General features: G+C 49.2%; 1 protein-coding gene across 7 annotated transcripts in view; it reads left to right on the top strand.

Annotated features, from left to right (window-relative positions):
• The window catches only part of Nav1 (neuron navigator 1), a 253,222-nt gene that overhangs the window by 168,305 nt on the left and 67,792 nt on the right, over positions 1–17,125 (top strand). The gene's annotated exons all lie outside the window — the stretch shown is intronic.

Raw genomic sequence — 17,125 nt, 5'->3', positions numbered from 1 at the left:
CCTTCCTTCCTTCCTTCCTTCCTTCCTTCCTTCCTTCCTTCTTTCCTTCCTTTCTCACTTCATTCTATGCCTGTCACTGCCAAGACACCAGTGGCTGTACATATTAGCACACACATTTGTCATTTGTAAACTTAGGAGGCTGAGACAGGAGACTCACAAGTTCAAGGCCAGCCTATGCTATATAGTGAGTTCTGGGCCAGTCTGAGCTATGTGCACAGTGAGACTCCGTCTCAAACAAATGACAAAAAAAGGAAAATAAAGTTTTCACTAGATTAGCTCAAGTGTATGGAGCAGTCTCCGTGCTCAACCACCCACAGGCTTGGAGCGGGGTTCTCTGACAAGTCAGGACCTATGGAGTGGGAAGGGTTTTTCCATTTGAGAAGTTCCACAGCCTCCGAGTTGGTGAGAAAGAAGAAATCAGGCAGGTCAAGGGACAAAGTGGAAATCAGGTATGTGGTCAGACCCCAGATAGGTGATACGAGGCACCAGAAACTCTTAGACAAGCGACCTTAGAAGGCAGAGCATGCCATATTACCTGACGAGTATCTTTTGCTTGCCCCGTTCTAACCAAGCATGCCGGTCTCTGAGGTTACTGTCAGGGACACAACTGGAACCACTCAGAAACTCTTTTAGGTGTCTTTACTGAAAAGGGGACATTGTCTAAGAGGAACTCAGGCCTGTCAGGCCGGACACCTGTCAGGGATCCTCAGGATCAGGGAGGTGGGGGCAGGGAGCACTGATCATCCTCAGGAGCCTGCTAAAGGGCTCGTGCACATGAATCTGGGCCCTCAGCTCTGCTTTGGACATTCAGTCTTTCCAAACCTCAGTTTCCCCTTTGTAAAGAGGCCCTCTGGTGCTGCTGGCATGGGAGATAAATGAGGTCATAGCTCCTGAGGGATGCCAGAGGAGCACAGAGGGCGTCTATCTGGCACACATAGGCCTTTTTCCTCTCACCCTTGCTGGCTGGCAGTTCTTTCTGGAAAAGTGCCTGGTACCCAGCTCCCTTTCAGCAGGTGTTTTCCCTTCGCTCAGAAAGAAGCACTCAGAGTCACCCCTTCATGCCTCTCCCCTGTAGCCAGGGCCACCACGTCACCCCCACTCTGCTTCAGCACCCGTGAGGTGCTGCACAAGGCCAGGGCCTCTTCAAGCGCAGGAGTAGAAGGAATAGGTCCATCCACGGGGAAGGCTGCTTTCTTGACTTCACAAAAGCCAGGCAGCATTCCTCTTCAATGCTGCAGTCCAATTACCAAAGTGCCCTGACCTGTGGGCTGAAAATAGCAGGTGCTAATTTGCATCCTATTTATTTAAGTAGTGAAGCCTCTGGAGCTTGCTTCTTCCTCTGTAAAAGCCCACGCTAGCTTACACAGAAAAACAGGTATGCCATGCCGCGAGGTTTAGCTTCCCCTTGGGGGAGGAAAGAGGAACATACAGAGGGAGTCTCCCGTGAGACTGAGCTGAAGTCCCCGGCAGCTCAGAAATCCATCTTAGGGAGGAGGGCTCTAGAGATCCTCTTAAGCAAGGACCAGAAAGCTGAGAGCCCCTCCTTGTGGCTAAGCGGCTGGTCAAGTCTTGTTCACATTATGGCCTGCCCCCCCACCACCCTAGTCTTTCTAGGGGGCAAGAAGAAGATGGAGTCAGAGGAGGCTGTTGGGGAGACAAGCCGCCAGGTATGAGGAAGAATATGGCCCTGTGGTCTCTGGGTGCCTGTGAAGAAATGCTCAGGGACCTTGTTTGTGCCAGCAGACACGTGTGCTCACACACACACACACACACACACACACACACACACATCGTTCCTCCAAGTAAACTCCCACCCCTTACCCTTCCTCAGATCCTCCCTCCAGCTCTGACCAGAAAGCCACAAAGAAAAAAAAAAACCTTATGGAAAACCTACAGCTCGATTTGGAGAACAACATCCCCTGCTGATGACATTCTTCTGGCTGACACAGCCATTTTATTCAGGATTCACGCTGGCTGGAGCTAAAGAGAATCCCTCCTGGTGCTATAAGCTGTTCCCCAGATGACCCAGGCCAGCTCAGCACAGCAGTGGGGCCAGAGCCACCACCACCCCCTCCGGGAGAAGGGACTGTACTCATTCTCTCTATGTAGTTACGGGTGAGCATGAGAAGCCCAGAACGGTACCAGGATGTGGAGCCAGGGTAGGGGATAGATCCAGGATGGAGGAAGGTATTAGAGAGACCATTTGCCTAGCTCTTACTTCCTGCAAATCTGGTGTGCTTGAGAAGTGCACCACCCAAACTCCTTGGAATATGTAATAAGGTCTCCTTGTCCCACCATGCTAAGAAGGATAGGTGGAAAGATCACCCCAGAGTTCCCTCTTCTTGGATCTCTAAGTGTGTTTGTAGAACTTAACAATGGCATGCACCTGTAGATAGAAACCCCCTTCCCCTCTCCCAGCTCAGCCTATTCAAGGACAAAGGTCCCTAGAACTGTGATTCATCCCTTGGAGCTGTAGCCCCAGGTGAGTGCCCCTGGGCAGTCACCGGCCTGGGAAAAGAAGAACTCAAAGCCCCGTGAGACCTTCCTCAAGACTAAGAGGAGGCAGGCTCTCAGAATGTCAATCCGCTCCTTCCTAAAGCAGGTGGCACAAGGTCTAAGAGGGCAGAGAGGGGTTCAGTCCCGCAGCGCTGCTCAGACTCCAGAGACCACTGCATTGTGGTTCACAGTCATCCTAGCTCAGTCCTCATGGGGCTTTTTACACTTGTAAAACTTTATTGATGTGTGTGTGTGTGTGTGTGTGTGTGTGTGTGTGTGTGATTGTGTGTGCCATGGATTATGTGTGGATGTCCGAGAAGGATTTGCAATGGTCTGTTCTCTCCTTCTACCATGGCTGTCCAGGGAGTTGACTCCAGTCTAAGCTTGGCAAGAGGCTAAAGCCATCTTGCCGGCCACATCGTGGTGCTTTTAAAGGAAGAACTGCAGATAGAATTCATCGGTTTCCCAAACGCGATCTGCCTAGCTTGCCCAGCTCACATCTGGCTGGAGACTCAACCACTCTTCCTTTAAGGCTTGAGGACTGGAGGAAGCAGGGGAAACAGCCGTGCATCCACTATGTCAGTGGTTCTTACCTTCCTGCTGCTGTGTGTGACCCTTTCATACAGTTCCTCGTGTTGTCATGACCCCCACCATAACATTATTTTTGTTGCTACTTCACAGCTGTAATTTTGCTCCTGTTATGAATTTTAATATAATGAGGTGACCCTTGTGAAAAGGTCGGTCGACTCCCCTAGGGGTTGTGACCCACAGGTTGAGAATGGGCTGTACGCAGACTTGCTTTCTTTTTGACTGAGAAAGTCAGGTGCGCCGGCTGGGCCCCCGAGGGCAGAAGAATTCCAAGATTTGAGCCCTGCTATCCATCCCACTATTTTTCACGCCCTTCGTTAAAGACGGGTGTATTGGGATCGTTTTCTCCGTAGTCTGTCATCGGAAAATGCCTTTTGGGTCAAGGCGCTGACTCTACCTTGGGGACCAAACGCCACTCCCAACCCAGCCCCTTCCATCTCAAGCACTCTCTCACCTCTGCTGTAGTCCTTGGAATACCAGAAATCTGCTTTCGTCCCACCCCTTAAGGGTATCCGGAACAGGGAGAGATCACATTATTTTACCCCACCCCTAGCATAACGGTCCAGAGCCAACCTCTAGCAATATGGAGCCCCATCTGACCTTCATCTTGTTTCAAGGATGGGTATTTGAATTCAGTACGTGAATTTTTAGTAATTTGTAAAAACCTAAGTGGGCGAGGAGTAAGCTAGGAAGGACCCCTCTGCGGGGAGGTCCTGTCCAGGCCTCTTCATCCCTTCCCACCCGTACACCACCTCCGCTCCCTGCCCGGGAGACTCGGAAATGCCCAGCTGCTCACACCCCCTTCCACCCCTTCGCGTGAGGCGAGCCTCCCACCAGACCGCTGCTGGCATTCAAGGGGTTAACTCCGGTGCAGCCCAGGTGGAGGTCGAGGCCCTCAACCCCCACCACCTCCGCACCTTCCGGATTCTGTGGCCGCAGAGGCCATCGAAACTGTGGAGGCTGCGGTAGCTCTTTGTCTACCTGCTCTGGGCGTTAAAGAGCCCGCTGGCAGCCTGCTTTTCTGGGGCTCGGGACAGAAGTCAGCGACAGAGAAATTGGGCTCTGTCGCTTTAAGTACAGCTGGAGCCGTAAGTACTAGGCCGGCTGTGCAGAGAAAAAGGGAGCAGAGAGCCGACGACCGGTTCGGCGTCCGCCCCTCCGCGTGGTCGGCGGCTCTTACGATTTGGGGTGCCCGCCGCGTGCCAGTCGAAGGCTGTCCCGGGTGCACTGGTTGCTCACCCACTGAATGGTCTCCTGAGCCGGGGGAAGATGCTTCATCTGCCCCTGCCCAGGTCGGGAAGGGCAGCGAATTTTCCTCGCAGGTAAGCCTGGAGTCGGTTTAGGGCATCCCCACCCGCAAGGCTCGTCCTGGCTCCTGCATGTGCAGCCTTGGGGCGGTGGTGTGGGGTCGGCAAGGAGGAGGGTCTCCTCTGTCAGAGCGAGGAGTGCTAGCGCCCCAGAGACTCTGGCTTCCCACCGTTTGGCTTGCTGCTGTTTGGGTCTGGGGGTCCGGGAGATGCATGAAAAGAGGATTCTGGAGAGGGAGCGTTGAGTTGGGGAGACCTGGATGAATTCAGACAATAGTACAAATTGATTGAACTCGGAGGTCTGCGGTTTGCGGCTGCAAAGCCGGGTCAGGGTCCTCAGGGACCAGGGCGGGTGTCTGGAGAGGGGCCTGCAGCCCTCGCCTACTCAGCCAAGGTTACCCCGTAACTCTGAGCTCTCCATTCGGGAAGGAGGTAGTGGGAGACCTAAGGAGAAGACCTATGGGAGGGGAGGGGGCATTGCATTTGTGACCCCACAACTGTCTGGATCCCTTGGATCTGTGCCCTGGGGAGGAGTAAGAATCTGAGCGTCCTGTGATTTGAGGAGACACACTGTGAGGTACAGCCCTCTGCTGTAAGGTGAGGAAGGCACGTGAGGAGGCTGCCCGGAAAAGGGGAGGTGAATGTGACTATGGCACCACCACCCTAAGTTCCTCGAGATGGTTTGGAAAGTACACCAAACCGAGAGAAGCGGGCATCACAACAGCCTGTGCCGGGACTTTCTGGGCTTTCTGAGAACTTCCCCAATCTTGGGCTATCATCCTGAGATCGGCACTGGGTTCACTCAGACCTGGGAGACTTAGGGGAGTTGGGAGGACCAGAGCTTGACTCAGAGAACCTTGTGCGAGGTGCAGTGGCCACGCCTACTGCATGCTTTGCCCCTCACTCTCTGGGGGAGCCCAGACTTGCCCCCCTCGAGACTTGGTCCTGCTTCCTGGTGATTCACTTGGTCCTGCTTCCTGGTGATTCGTTAGAGGGAACCCCAAGTTGTAACTCTGCTTCACACAGAAGGGAATGAAGGCCTGTTTTTTTCTGTGAAACGGTGGACACAGGCCCCAGAACTTTGGGTCCCCAGCTACAGTACACAGGCATCAGCCTTGCAGAGCCTTGGAAATGTAGGGGATTTAGGGAAGGTTGTTTCCACGGCTGGTGAAGCGGTTCATGAATGAAAAATATATCCATTTAGGGACCTCCAGGGATTCTTTAGTTGAGACCTTGAGCCGAGTTGTGTACAGTTCAGTGACTCTTGGAGAAGGTGGAAGGAAGGTGTGGTTCATAATCTTCAAGCTCCATCACCATTGCCGCCCTGGACTCTGTAGGTTCTGGGGTATGCCCTGTTGAAATTGTAGCATCACCTCCTCTCTGAGCTTTATCCATTGCTTCTCCTCAATCCCAGAAGGCCTAAAGACCCTCCAAGTGATTCCCAGCACCCATCACAGCTTCCTCCTCACAGCCACCTTCTCTAGGTACAAGCTTTTTTTCTTTTTTTTTCTCAGTTGATATTTTTTCCTGTCCCCTTCTTTGGCCCAATGCCTCTCCAGGAGAGTCACCCTGCCCCAGGGAACATGGCCTTTGTAGCCTCACTTAATGCCCTACCCTGAAGCAACACTTGTTGAGTACACACCTGGCTCAGTTTCTGGGCAGGTGTGCTGGACCCCGTCTGCCAAAACCCAGAGAAAGGAGGTCTCATTATAACTACCTCCCCAGGGTGCAGCTAAGCCAGCCTGTGGTTTCCTCTCCATCCAAGCCAAGATTTGCAGCCTGAATGTGCATGGTAGGCAAGGAGAGAGGGGATGTCGTAAAGCGTAGGTCAATCTTCGAATTGCTACACTTCAGTTATAAAGCTTAACTAGCCTGGCTCTAGTCCACAGAGGGGGAGCTTTACCAACCCATGCCTTTTCTCTGGAGAGAACCAGAAACTTCCTGGAAATGGTGGTGTTTAGCTGAAACCAGTAGGGGATCAAAGAGATCCTCTCCCTGCATGCTCCAGCTGCCCTTAAGCTCAGGAGATAGATATCCCAGGGAGGCTGTGGGATACAAGATGAATGACTTAATTGGCCCTCAAATGCTTCACGACCCCCTTTTGATCTGCTCTCAGCCCCTTGCCTCCTTACCCTAGAGTAGATGCCCAGGATTGCTGCCTCTGCCGGGGAATGATGTGTTCATAACAAGTCTTGCACACCCCAAGCAGTAGGGTCTCTTGGAGAGACCTGTTCCCTCCTCTTGTGTCTTTCAGACAGGAAATCTGAAGTCCACCCACGTATCCCCTTCAGCCCTCCAACTCCTTCCTGGAAGTGGCTCTTAGGGATAGCCTGGGAATGGGTGAGGTAATACCTGTTTATGGGCACGTTCACAGCGTGTGCCTCGCACAAACCACAGAGCCACACAGCAACTCCCTAGGACAGAGTTTTGGCTTGGCACAAACTCAGTCTGTGTGAGAGGACCAATGCCTAGGGACAACAGAGCTGATGAGCTGCTTCTCGTTAAGGGGTTTTATGAGGCTAGACAAGCACACCACAGGCAAACCTCATTTGCAAGCTTAACCTCTTCCTGCAAGGCCTCTGCCCAGACTTGGAAGCCTGGGGAGAAGGGAGGGATGGGCTGAGCGGGGAGCAACTTAACCAGAACAAGGGAGTGCAGAAGCAATGAGAGTCTGTCACCTTTCCTCGTTATACTGTGCCGTGGTGCTGTAAAGCACTACCTACGCTAAGGGCTTTATGGACACCCATTTAATCTTCTTGGCCGTGTAGGGTGTTTCTCTATTATTAGCATTCCATCTCACAAATTGAAGGCAGGGATGGAGGGCAAGCAGACATGTCTAAGATCACAGTGGAGGGACCAGTCATCACACCCAGGTCTGTATGACTAGAGAAGCAACCCAGAAGACCATGATATCAGGAGACTGTTCTCACTGGCACCAATCCCGGCCCCTAGAGATGCTAAGCAAGGTTCTGAAGTTAATTGGAGACCTCAGCAAAGTCCTTCGTTAGCTTGGGTTAGCCTGAAACTCTGGCAAGAATGTCCTACGCTTGGAGTCAACTCGCCCGACTTGTAAGTCACCTCACTGCTGACTGGCTTTGCAATGGGTCAGAGGTTGCTAGTCCACTGCAGTTTCCTTTTCTGAAAATGGGCATAACTCCTATTTACCTGGGGTGCAGTTAGGATGGTGAAATAATATGGAGGGCAGAGCTCACTCTGTAGACCTGGCTGGCCTCAAACTCCAAGATTTGCCTGCCTCTGCCTCCTGAGTGTGGGATTAAAGGTGTGCACCACTATGCCCAGCCTGTGTTTCTTCCTTTTCATCCTTCCCTTCCAGGTTGCTGGGGCTCTAAGGATGGAGCCTGTCAGTATAATAGTCCAAACATCTCCTTGACTTAGAATCTTTGATTTTTACTCAAGTTCTTAATCGCCTACCTTTAGATTTTTAATAATATAAATTCTATATTTTTTATTGCATACTTTAAATTTTAATGGCAACTTACACAAATATAATCTATTCTTAAAAGTGATCTGTTTTTCAAGCAGAAATATTCATTCGGGATTTACTGTGTGTAATAACTCCGTGCCGGCTACTGTGTTGAATCCAAAGATCTTAGATTTAAGTTATCAAGTCGTTGGCTTACTCTGCAGACCCCAGTGAGCACTTCAGATGTCGAGTGTGACAGTGGGCACTAGACTGTAGTACTGTGCAGCAAGGCAGGCATAGGCCCCACATTTCAGAAGCTTTGTAGTCTTACAGTGAAAGCAGACGAAATTAACAAACACAGAGCAGTGAGATGGCTCCGTGGGTAAAATCACTTGTTATGCAAACCCGACCAACCGAGCTCGGTTCCTGGATCCCAAGGTAGAAGGAAATAATCCGTTTTCAAAAGTTGTCCTCTGACCTCCATTTGCACATTGTATACTTTCACCTGGCATGGCCATACCTACACTCTCATATAGTATACACATACAATAATAATAAATACACATTCGCCTGGCGTGGCCATGCCTGCACTCCCACATTTTGTTCACACATGCACATACAATAATAATAAATACACATTCGCCTGGCGTGGCCATGCCTGCACTCCCACATTTCGTTCACACATGCACATGCAAATTTAAGAGTTGCTAATGTTCCCACATTTCAAGCTGTGAGAAACACAAGAGCAAACAATGACAGAAAGATGCAATATGATGATGAAATGTGGACCGCACACGGGAAGGGGCCATCTCTGGAGGTACCATCCTTGAAATGGCAGTGAATGACTTCATAGGGGGGGTGGCATTTTAACTGCACCTGGAAAGAAAAATAAGACTTTTCTAAACGGACATGAATTTATTTTAGAAGTGGGAGGGTCACAAGGGGTGTCATCATCCTTCATACAGTCTGCCTGGTCCTCCATCAGCGTAGCTTCCTTAGTTGTACAGACTCAACCTCTGGGGCAGAACCCTTTGAGACTGATGACTGATCTGAGCATGATGTGACACAGGACATCTGGAAGCCTTACATAATGCCACCGGCTTGTTCTTCTGGGGCCTAGAGACCAGTGTCATCTCTAGTTAAGTTCAGGAAATAATAAACTGTCCTTGCCCCCGACATTAAAGCACAGTCAGATAACTCTAACTTCGGGGATTTCCTGGGAATGCTCAACTTGTGGATGGTGCTTTAAATCTTAAAAGACTTCTGAAGACACTCTCCATCTCCAAAAAAGGAAAAGGAAAAATCTGAGACATGATCTCACTACATAGCCCAGGCTGGCCTCAAACTCACCGTCTTCCTGAGTCAGCCTCCCCAGCACTGAGCGTGTGCACCGGTGTGTGCACCGTACCCGGCTGGGGGAGAAATCCTGAAAAGTAAAGAAGTCGAGACCCTTTGTCACCACTTCCTTCCTTGTGTGTGCTTGCACACAGATACACAGAGTGTTGATCTCGGTCAAGAAATGCTTGACGCAACCTGTGGGCTGACAGGAGGCCTAAGTTTAAAAGCCCTTCTAAAACTATGTTTCCTACTTAGTGTTCATTGCTGCAGGTGCCATTTGCATAGTGGTAGGTATGTGTGTGAAATAAAGGGAACAGAAGGGCATTATCTTCCCGCCTGCAATTTGCTGGAGATGGAGCCAAGTCCGATGTGACTGTTATCTTGTTTACTCCTTGTAACTACCACAGAGGTGATAGTGATATGACCGTTTGTTCTAGGAGTACGAGTTCAGGCAGGGAAGGCATTTGTCTCCTGTCACAGCCATTAAGTGGTGAAGCAGAAATTCAACCCCAGCTCTGACTGGCCCCACAAGTGTTCCTCTCTGCAAGGTGGAGGGACATGCTGTTCTCTATAGACTTGAGAATAAGTAAGATCCCCTTAGGGATGGTCACTTTCTATAATAAAAAGAGCTGCTAATGAGATTCCCCAACCTGAGAAGTTGCTTCCCAGCAAGTCTATTTATATCTGTCTTTCCATATTACTCATGATATGGTGGTAGTTTTGACCAGTCATAGTTCTAGGGTCCAAAGACTTTTATTCAGGTAACATCTATGTGTCATTTGATAATCTCATGAACACTGGTAGAATACATTATAAAAAAATCATATAACATGGCAGCTTTATGTTGGTTTATCACGTCTTGTATCACATTCTGTTCCTGGGATAGCACCATGTCCAAAGCACCTTATAAAAAGCTCACATCTTCAGACACAAGCAGATGCAGATTAAGAAATGAAAAGTGCACCAGGCTTTTAATCTCAGAGCCCCTCGCCACAGTGATGTACTTCCTCCAGCAAGTCTGCACCCTCTAAACCTCCCCAAACAGCGAATGGGGACCCAAGTGGGGACCAAGTGTTCAGTCTGGTCCAAATCCTGCCTGCTGAAATACGGCAGATACACAAGGTGGAGAAAACCCACCAGCAAGCAGTTGTTAATGACCTGCCTCTATCAAGAGTTGTGTTCATTCCTGCAATGGAAATGAAAGTCAGTAGGATGAGATCAACCTGTAACGGAGTTACTTGTTGACTTCTGACGTCAGGAGTAACAGGAGCTGGAAACTGGAGCAAGCAAGTCAGAAACATTCATGCCCAAGCTAAGGAGCAGTACACTAAGGGAGCAATGAGTGTTCAAAGGAGGACTGCAGAGAAGTCAGGGGAGAGTGTTCCGGAGGACGGAAGGCTTTCCGCATAAAAGAGGGAGGTACGGTTCTGGGTCCCAGGACACCTTAGAGCGTTTACAGGGCAATGGGATCAATGGGCAGTGTGTAAAGAAATGGTATCATGAAGTGCTTCCCACCGTTGACTTCTGTGTCTACCTCCATTCTCGAGGCTGCGTGGCAGAGGGCCCAGGACACTCGCATGTGTTACTGTGAACACACAGGCTGTCTGTGTGTGAAAGTGATTTTTCGGGCATGGAACATTTCCCCACGTTATTTTAAATTCTTTTGAAAGTCTGTACTTGATGGTCAGGTTTTGATCCTGGTGATCTTCCAACTGTGTGGTTTTAAAGCTGTAGGGTTTTTAACAGCTTTAACAACAGAGGAATGGAGCCACTGCTCAGTGGTCAGCGCTTACCTGTCATGAAAGGCCCTGGTTTCAATCCCTGCACTCAGACAGTAGTATTTTACCAGTGGGCCCTTACAGCAAAACATGCTTGGGGTTTACTTCTGGCATCCTGGGTTTCTGGACTCTTTTGCCAGGCTCAGTGGCCTAGATGGCAACAGTGTTGCCAGGTACACATTCTAGACCTTGCTCCTGTGTGAAAAAAGTTCCATCCTGAAACCCTGTCTCATATTACATTCAAATATATCTCATAAATTCCAGGTTATCCCTTTTGCAGTTCGCAGCCCTGGGTTTTCAATCCATTCAAATACTTGTTGGAACTGTTAATCCTTGGCTCCTTGCAGGACTCAGAGCCCCCTCCAGCACCCCGGCACCCTGTGAGTGGGTCCTCTAACATTTGGCCTCAGTACTCCCTGCGGGCGCCCTCCTAGCTCACACTAAGCCGACCTCAGAGAAAATGGTGAGCTATGGTTTCCAGGGAAGGTGGCTCTGGATGAGCAGAGCTCACAGAGCTGCCTTTGAGCTAGAGTGAGCGGTGCACAAACTCATTATTTCTCCCCATCTCATTAAGAATCCTCCTCCTCCGCTCTCAGAAATTAAAGGTGGAGGAGGGTACGGTATTAGCACCTGTTTTCCACATTTTCTGTGGAAATTGCTTTCTATCTCTATGTGATCCTTGTATTTGCCTTTACGTCCCAGGTGGTTTTCTCTTCTGAGGATTTTCGATTGTAGGAAATCAAGGCAGAACTCTGGTCTGGAGGGAGCGCTGGCACGTGGCATGTACCACTGCTTAGAAGAAGGGGGTGGATTCTGAGCCACTGCCTTCTGTCGTCATCACACCAGCGAGCTTAGAACCTTCTATCAAACTCCACCCCTGGTCTCAAAACCCCAGGGCACAAAAGAGACCAAGTGGGAGGGTATCATTGCTTATTCATGCACAACCTGCTCTGAGACCTTTCCTGCTCTGGGACCTTTCCTGCTCTGAGAAACTAATCCTGGGAATTTGCACAGAACTAATCGCTGCAAAAGTAGCTTTGCTCCCCAGAGTGCCCAGCCTCTGGGGAAAGGGTTCCTAAGCCAGAGAAGTGATGAGCCTGTAGGAACGCCCCAAAACAAGCCCTGGATTTCAGATATCAATCTGCTGTGGCAAACCTTGGCTTTAGTCCGTCTTTGTTTTATAAATTCAAGCTAGCCAATTCTAACTCAGAACAATTCTGCCAGCAAAATGAGTAAAATCCAAATAATCCAAATAAAATAACGCTGGTCATATGACTTCAGCCCCAAAATTCAAGAATATTAGGAGTATCTGTCAGCCTCACGTCCTTCCTCCCACTTCTGACCCTTTGCAGTTAGCAGGGAAATTGAGAGGTGAAGCAGGGAGGGATTTATTGAAAGCAACAGAGGCCGGAATTGGAGTTGTAGATGTCACTCTTGTCTCTCTAAGTGGTTTTTTTCATGCCCAGCAGGTGGCACACCCCCTGTAATCCTAGCACAAAGGATGTTGGGCTGGAAGGATCAGGAGTTCAAGCCCAGCCTAAACTATATAAGACCACCTCAAAAAAAAGTTAAAAATAAAGTTTTTTTTTTAATGAAGAAAAGGAGGGAGAGAAGAAATGGCTTAAGCATTGGATACAGCAGAGCCCTCTACATGTACCCACTGCCCCTATCTCCACTAGCTGAGTTTCTGCCCAGGAAGTAGGAGCTGCAGAGAGACCAATCTCTGGTGTGCCTACATCTCTATTCCTACCATCACCATGACTCCATAACTCTGTTCCTACCATCACCAGGACTGTAACTGTCCTCCTACCATCACCATGACTGTAACTCTCCTCCCTCCATCACCATGACTGTAACTCTCCTCCTTCCATCACCAGGACTGTAACTCTGCTCCTTCTATCACCATGACTGTAACTCTCCTCCTTCCATCACCATGACTGTAACTCTCCTCCTAACATCACCATGACTGTAACTCTCCTCCTTCCATCACCATGACTGTAACTCTCCTCCTTCCACCACCAGGACTGTAACTCTCCTCCTAACATCACCAGGACTGTAACTCTCCTCCTTCCATCACCATGACTGTAACTCTCCTCCTTCCATCACCAGGACTGTAACTCTGCTCCTTCCATCACCAGGACTGTAACTCTCCTCCTTCCATCACCAGGACTGTAACTCTCCTCCTAACATCACCATGACTGTAACTCTCCTCCTTCCATCACCATGACTGTAACTCTCCTCCTTCCATCACCATGACTGTAACTCTCCTCCTAACATCACCAGGACTGTAACTGTCCTCCTTCCATCACCAGGACTGTAACTCTGCTCCTTCCATCACCAGGACTGTAACTCTCCTCCTTCCATCACCAGGACTGTAACTCTCCTCCCTCCATCACCATGACTGTAACTGTCCTCCTTCCATCACCAGGACTGTAACTCTCCTCCTTCCATCACCAGGACTGTAACTGTCCTCCTTCCATCACCAGGACTGTAACTCTCCTCCTAACATCACCAGGACTGTAACTCTCCTCCTAACATCACCATGACTGTAACTCTCCTCCTAACATCACCAGGACTGTAACTCTCCTCCTAACATCACCAGGACTGTAACTCTCCTCCTTCCATCACCATGACTGTAACTCTCCTCCTTCCATCACCAGGACTGTAACTCTCCTCCTAACATCACCAGGACTGTAACTCTCCTCCTTCCATCACCATGACTGTAACTCTCCTTCCATCACCATGACTGTAACTCTGCTCCTTCCATCACCATGACTGTAACTCTCCTCCTTCCATCACCATGACTGTAACTCTCCTTCCATCACCATGACTGTAATTCTCCTCCTTCCATCACCAGGACTGTAACTCTCCTCCTAACATCACCAGGACTGTAACTCTCCTTCCATCACCATGACTGTAACTCTCCTCCTTCCATCACCATGACTGTAACTCTCCTTCCATCACCATGACTGTAACTCTCCTCCTTCCATCACCAGGACTGTAACTCTCCTCCTAACATCACCATGACTGTAACTCTCCTCCTAACATCACCAGGACTGTAACTCTCCTCCTAACATCACCAGGACTGTAACTCTCCTCCTTCCATCACCATGACTGTAACTCTCCTCCTTCCATCACCATGACTGTAACTCTCCTCCTTCCATCACCAGGACTGTAACTCTCCTCCCTCCATCACCATGACTGTAACTGTCCTCCTTCCATCACCAGGACTGTAACTCTCCTCCTTCCATCACCATGACTGTAACTCTCCTCCTTCCATCACCAGGACTGTAACTGTCCTCCTTCCATCACCAGGACTGTAACTCTCCTCCTAACATCACCAGGACTGTAACTCTCCTCCTAACATCACCATGACTGTAACTCTCCTCCTAACATCACCAGGACTGTAACTCTCCTCCTAACATCACCAGGACTGTAACTCTCCTCCTTCCATCACCATGACTGTAACTCTCCTCCTTCCATCACCATGACTGTAACTCTCCTCCTAACATCACCAGGACTGTAACTCTCCTTCCATCACCAGGACTGTAACTCTGCTCCTTCCATCACCATGACTGTAACTCTCCTCCTAACATCACCAGGACTGTAACTCTCCTCCTAACATCACCAGGACTGTAACTCTCCTCCTAACATCACCATGACTGTAACTCTCCTCCTAACATCACCAGGACTGTAACTCTCCTCCTAACATCACCAGGACTGTAACTCTCCTCCTAACATCACCAGGACTGTAACTCTCCTCCTAACATCACCAGGACTGTAACTCTCCTCCTAACATCACCAGGACTGTAACTCTCCTCCTAACATCACCAGGACTGTAACTCTCCTCCTAACATCACCAGGACTGTAACTCTCCTCCTTCCACCACCAGGACTGTAACTCTCCTCCTAACATCACCATGACTGTAACTCTCCTCCTAACATCACCAGGACTGTAACTCTGCTCCTTCCATCACCAGGACTGTAACTCTCCTCCTAACATCACCAGGACTGTAACTCTCCTCCTAACATCACCAGGACTGTAACTCTCCTCCTAACATCACCAGGACTGTAACTCTCCTCCTTCCATCACCAGGACTGTAACTCTGCTCCTTCCATCACCAGGACTGTAACTCTCCTCCTAACATCACCAGGACTGTAACTCTCCTCCTAACATCACCAGGACTGTAACTCTCCTCCTAACATCACCAGGACTGTAACTCTCCTCCTAACATCACCAGGACTGTAACTCTCCTCCTAACATCACCAGGACTGTAACTCTCCTCCTAACATCACCAGGACTGTAACTCTGCTCCTTCCATCACCAGGACTGTAACTCTCCTCCTAACATCACCAGGACTGTAACTCTCCTCCTAACATCACCATGACTGTAACTCTCCTCCTAACATCACCAGGACTGTAACTCTCCTCCTAACATCACCAGGACTGTAACTCTCCTCCTTCCATCACCAGGACTGTAACTCTGCTCCTTCCATCACCAGGACTGTAACTCTGCTCCTTCCATCACCATGACTGTAACTCTCCTCCTAACATCACCAGGACTGTAACTGTCCTCCCTCCATCACCATGACTGTAACTCTCCTCCTTCCATCACCAGGACTGTAACTCTCCTCCTAACATCACCAGGACTGTAACTGTCCTCCTAACATCACCATAACTGTAACTCTCCTCCTTCCACCACCATGACTGTAACTCTCCTCCTTCCATCACCATGACTGTAACTCTCCTCCTTCCATCACCATGACTGTAACTCTCCTCCTACCATCACCAGGACTGTAACTCTCCTCCTAACATCACCAGGACTGTAACTCTCCTCCTAACATCACCAGGACTGTAACTCTCCTCCTACCATCACCAGGACTGTAACTCTGCTCCTTCCATCACCAGGACTGTAACTCTCCTCCTTCCACCACCAGGACTGTAACTCTCCTCCTAACATCACCTCCTTTCCAAGATTTGGGTGCATTTCTTAGTCTGTTTTTGCCACTCATATACTTTAGTTATTAAATGCGAAGAAAATTATTTTTTATCAGAACTACATTGGGATTCACAGAAACATTGAAAAAGGCAAATTGCTAAGACAATTTGACCCAAGGTGTGTGTGGTGGGGGGGATATAAAAAAAACTTACAGTTCAGAGGAGACTTTAAAGTCCCATTTCAAAGCTGACAGTGGATATGGTGCACTGTGGATATGGGCATGAAAAGCTGAGTTGGAAAAGCAGCAGAAACCCCTGCGGGTTCTAGGACTCTGAGCTGCAGGCACTGAGGTTCCCTGGCGCCTCTCTGTGTAATTTGCTGTACAAGGACTTGTGGCTGTGAGGATTTTGCACATAATGAGTGCCTGAGGCTCTTGGCTGGGAAGAGAAAGTAGAAAAGAGTCCCTCTGTACCAGACTAGTGGTGCTTTGGGACTGAAGGAAAATGGTCCAAATCAGAATGTTCCTGGAGGGAGGGGAGAAGGAAGGAGTGGCAGGTGGACCTGCCAACCAGAGCAGGGTTTTCCACGCTGGAGGATTCCTGCTAACTGGACGAGGTAGGACGAGGCAAACGATTTCCTCTAATTTAACAGGAGATTGGAAACGACAAGGTTAGATCTTTGTCCCCGCATTTTTGTCTTCATCTCCCCAGGTGGGACCAGAGGACTTATTTTTAGTGCATCCGTTTTCAACTCCTTTGAAGTGTTAATTGTGGAATTTTATATTTACACAACCCTTGGACACTTGGTTGATGTCCAGGGGACACCTCTAAGAGGTGGAGTCCCCATTAGGACTTTGCTCTCCCAAATCTCAGAAAGGCAAGCAGAGATGTTTGGGGTGCCGGAGGGCGCAGTGGAAATGCCCAAGCAGAGACTGATACCACCCTACACCAGAAAGTCAGAGATGGACGGGCAGGAAGGAATCCTCTCCAGAAACAAAACTAGTTTGATTTTGATTAACTTTCTCTTTTAATTTCAGTCTTCCTTCCTCTGACTTCTTTAAGGATTATGCCAAAAGCTCAAATCGATCCCAAAGCCTCAGAAAATACTTCACTCATAGTTGCCCAGAAAAAAGCTTGTTAATACCAAAGTGATTTCCTAGCCATTCATTTCCTGTGTTCTCAAACTTATTATTTTTCTTCCCAAGATATGCATCTTTAGATAACAAAGCTGTTTTTGCTCTTGACTGGAGGAGGTGA

Source organism: Microtus pennsylvanicus, chromosome 10 (assembly GCF_037038515.1).
Source record: "Microtus pennsylvanicus isolate mMicPen1 chromosome 10, mMicPen1.hap1, whole genome shotgun sequence".
Taxonomy (NCBI): domain Eukaryota; kingdom Metazoa; phylum Chordata; class Mammalia; order Rodentia; family Cricetidae; genus Microtus; species Microtus pennsylvanicus.
The sequence above is the reverse complement of the archived record's forward strand: the minus strand, read 5'-3'. Positions and strand labels throughout refer to the sequence as shown.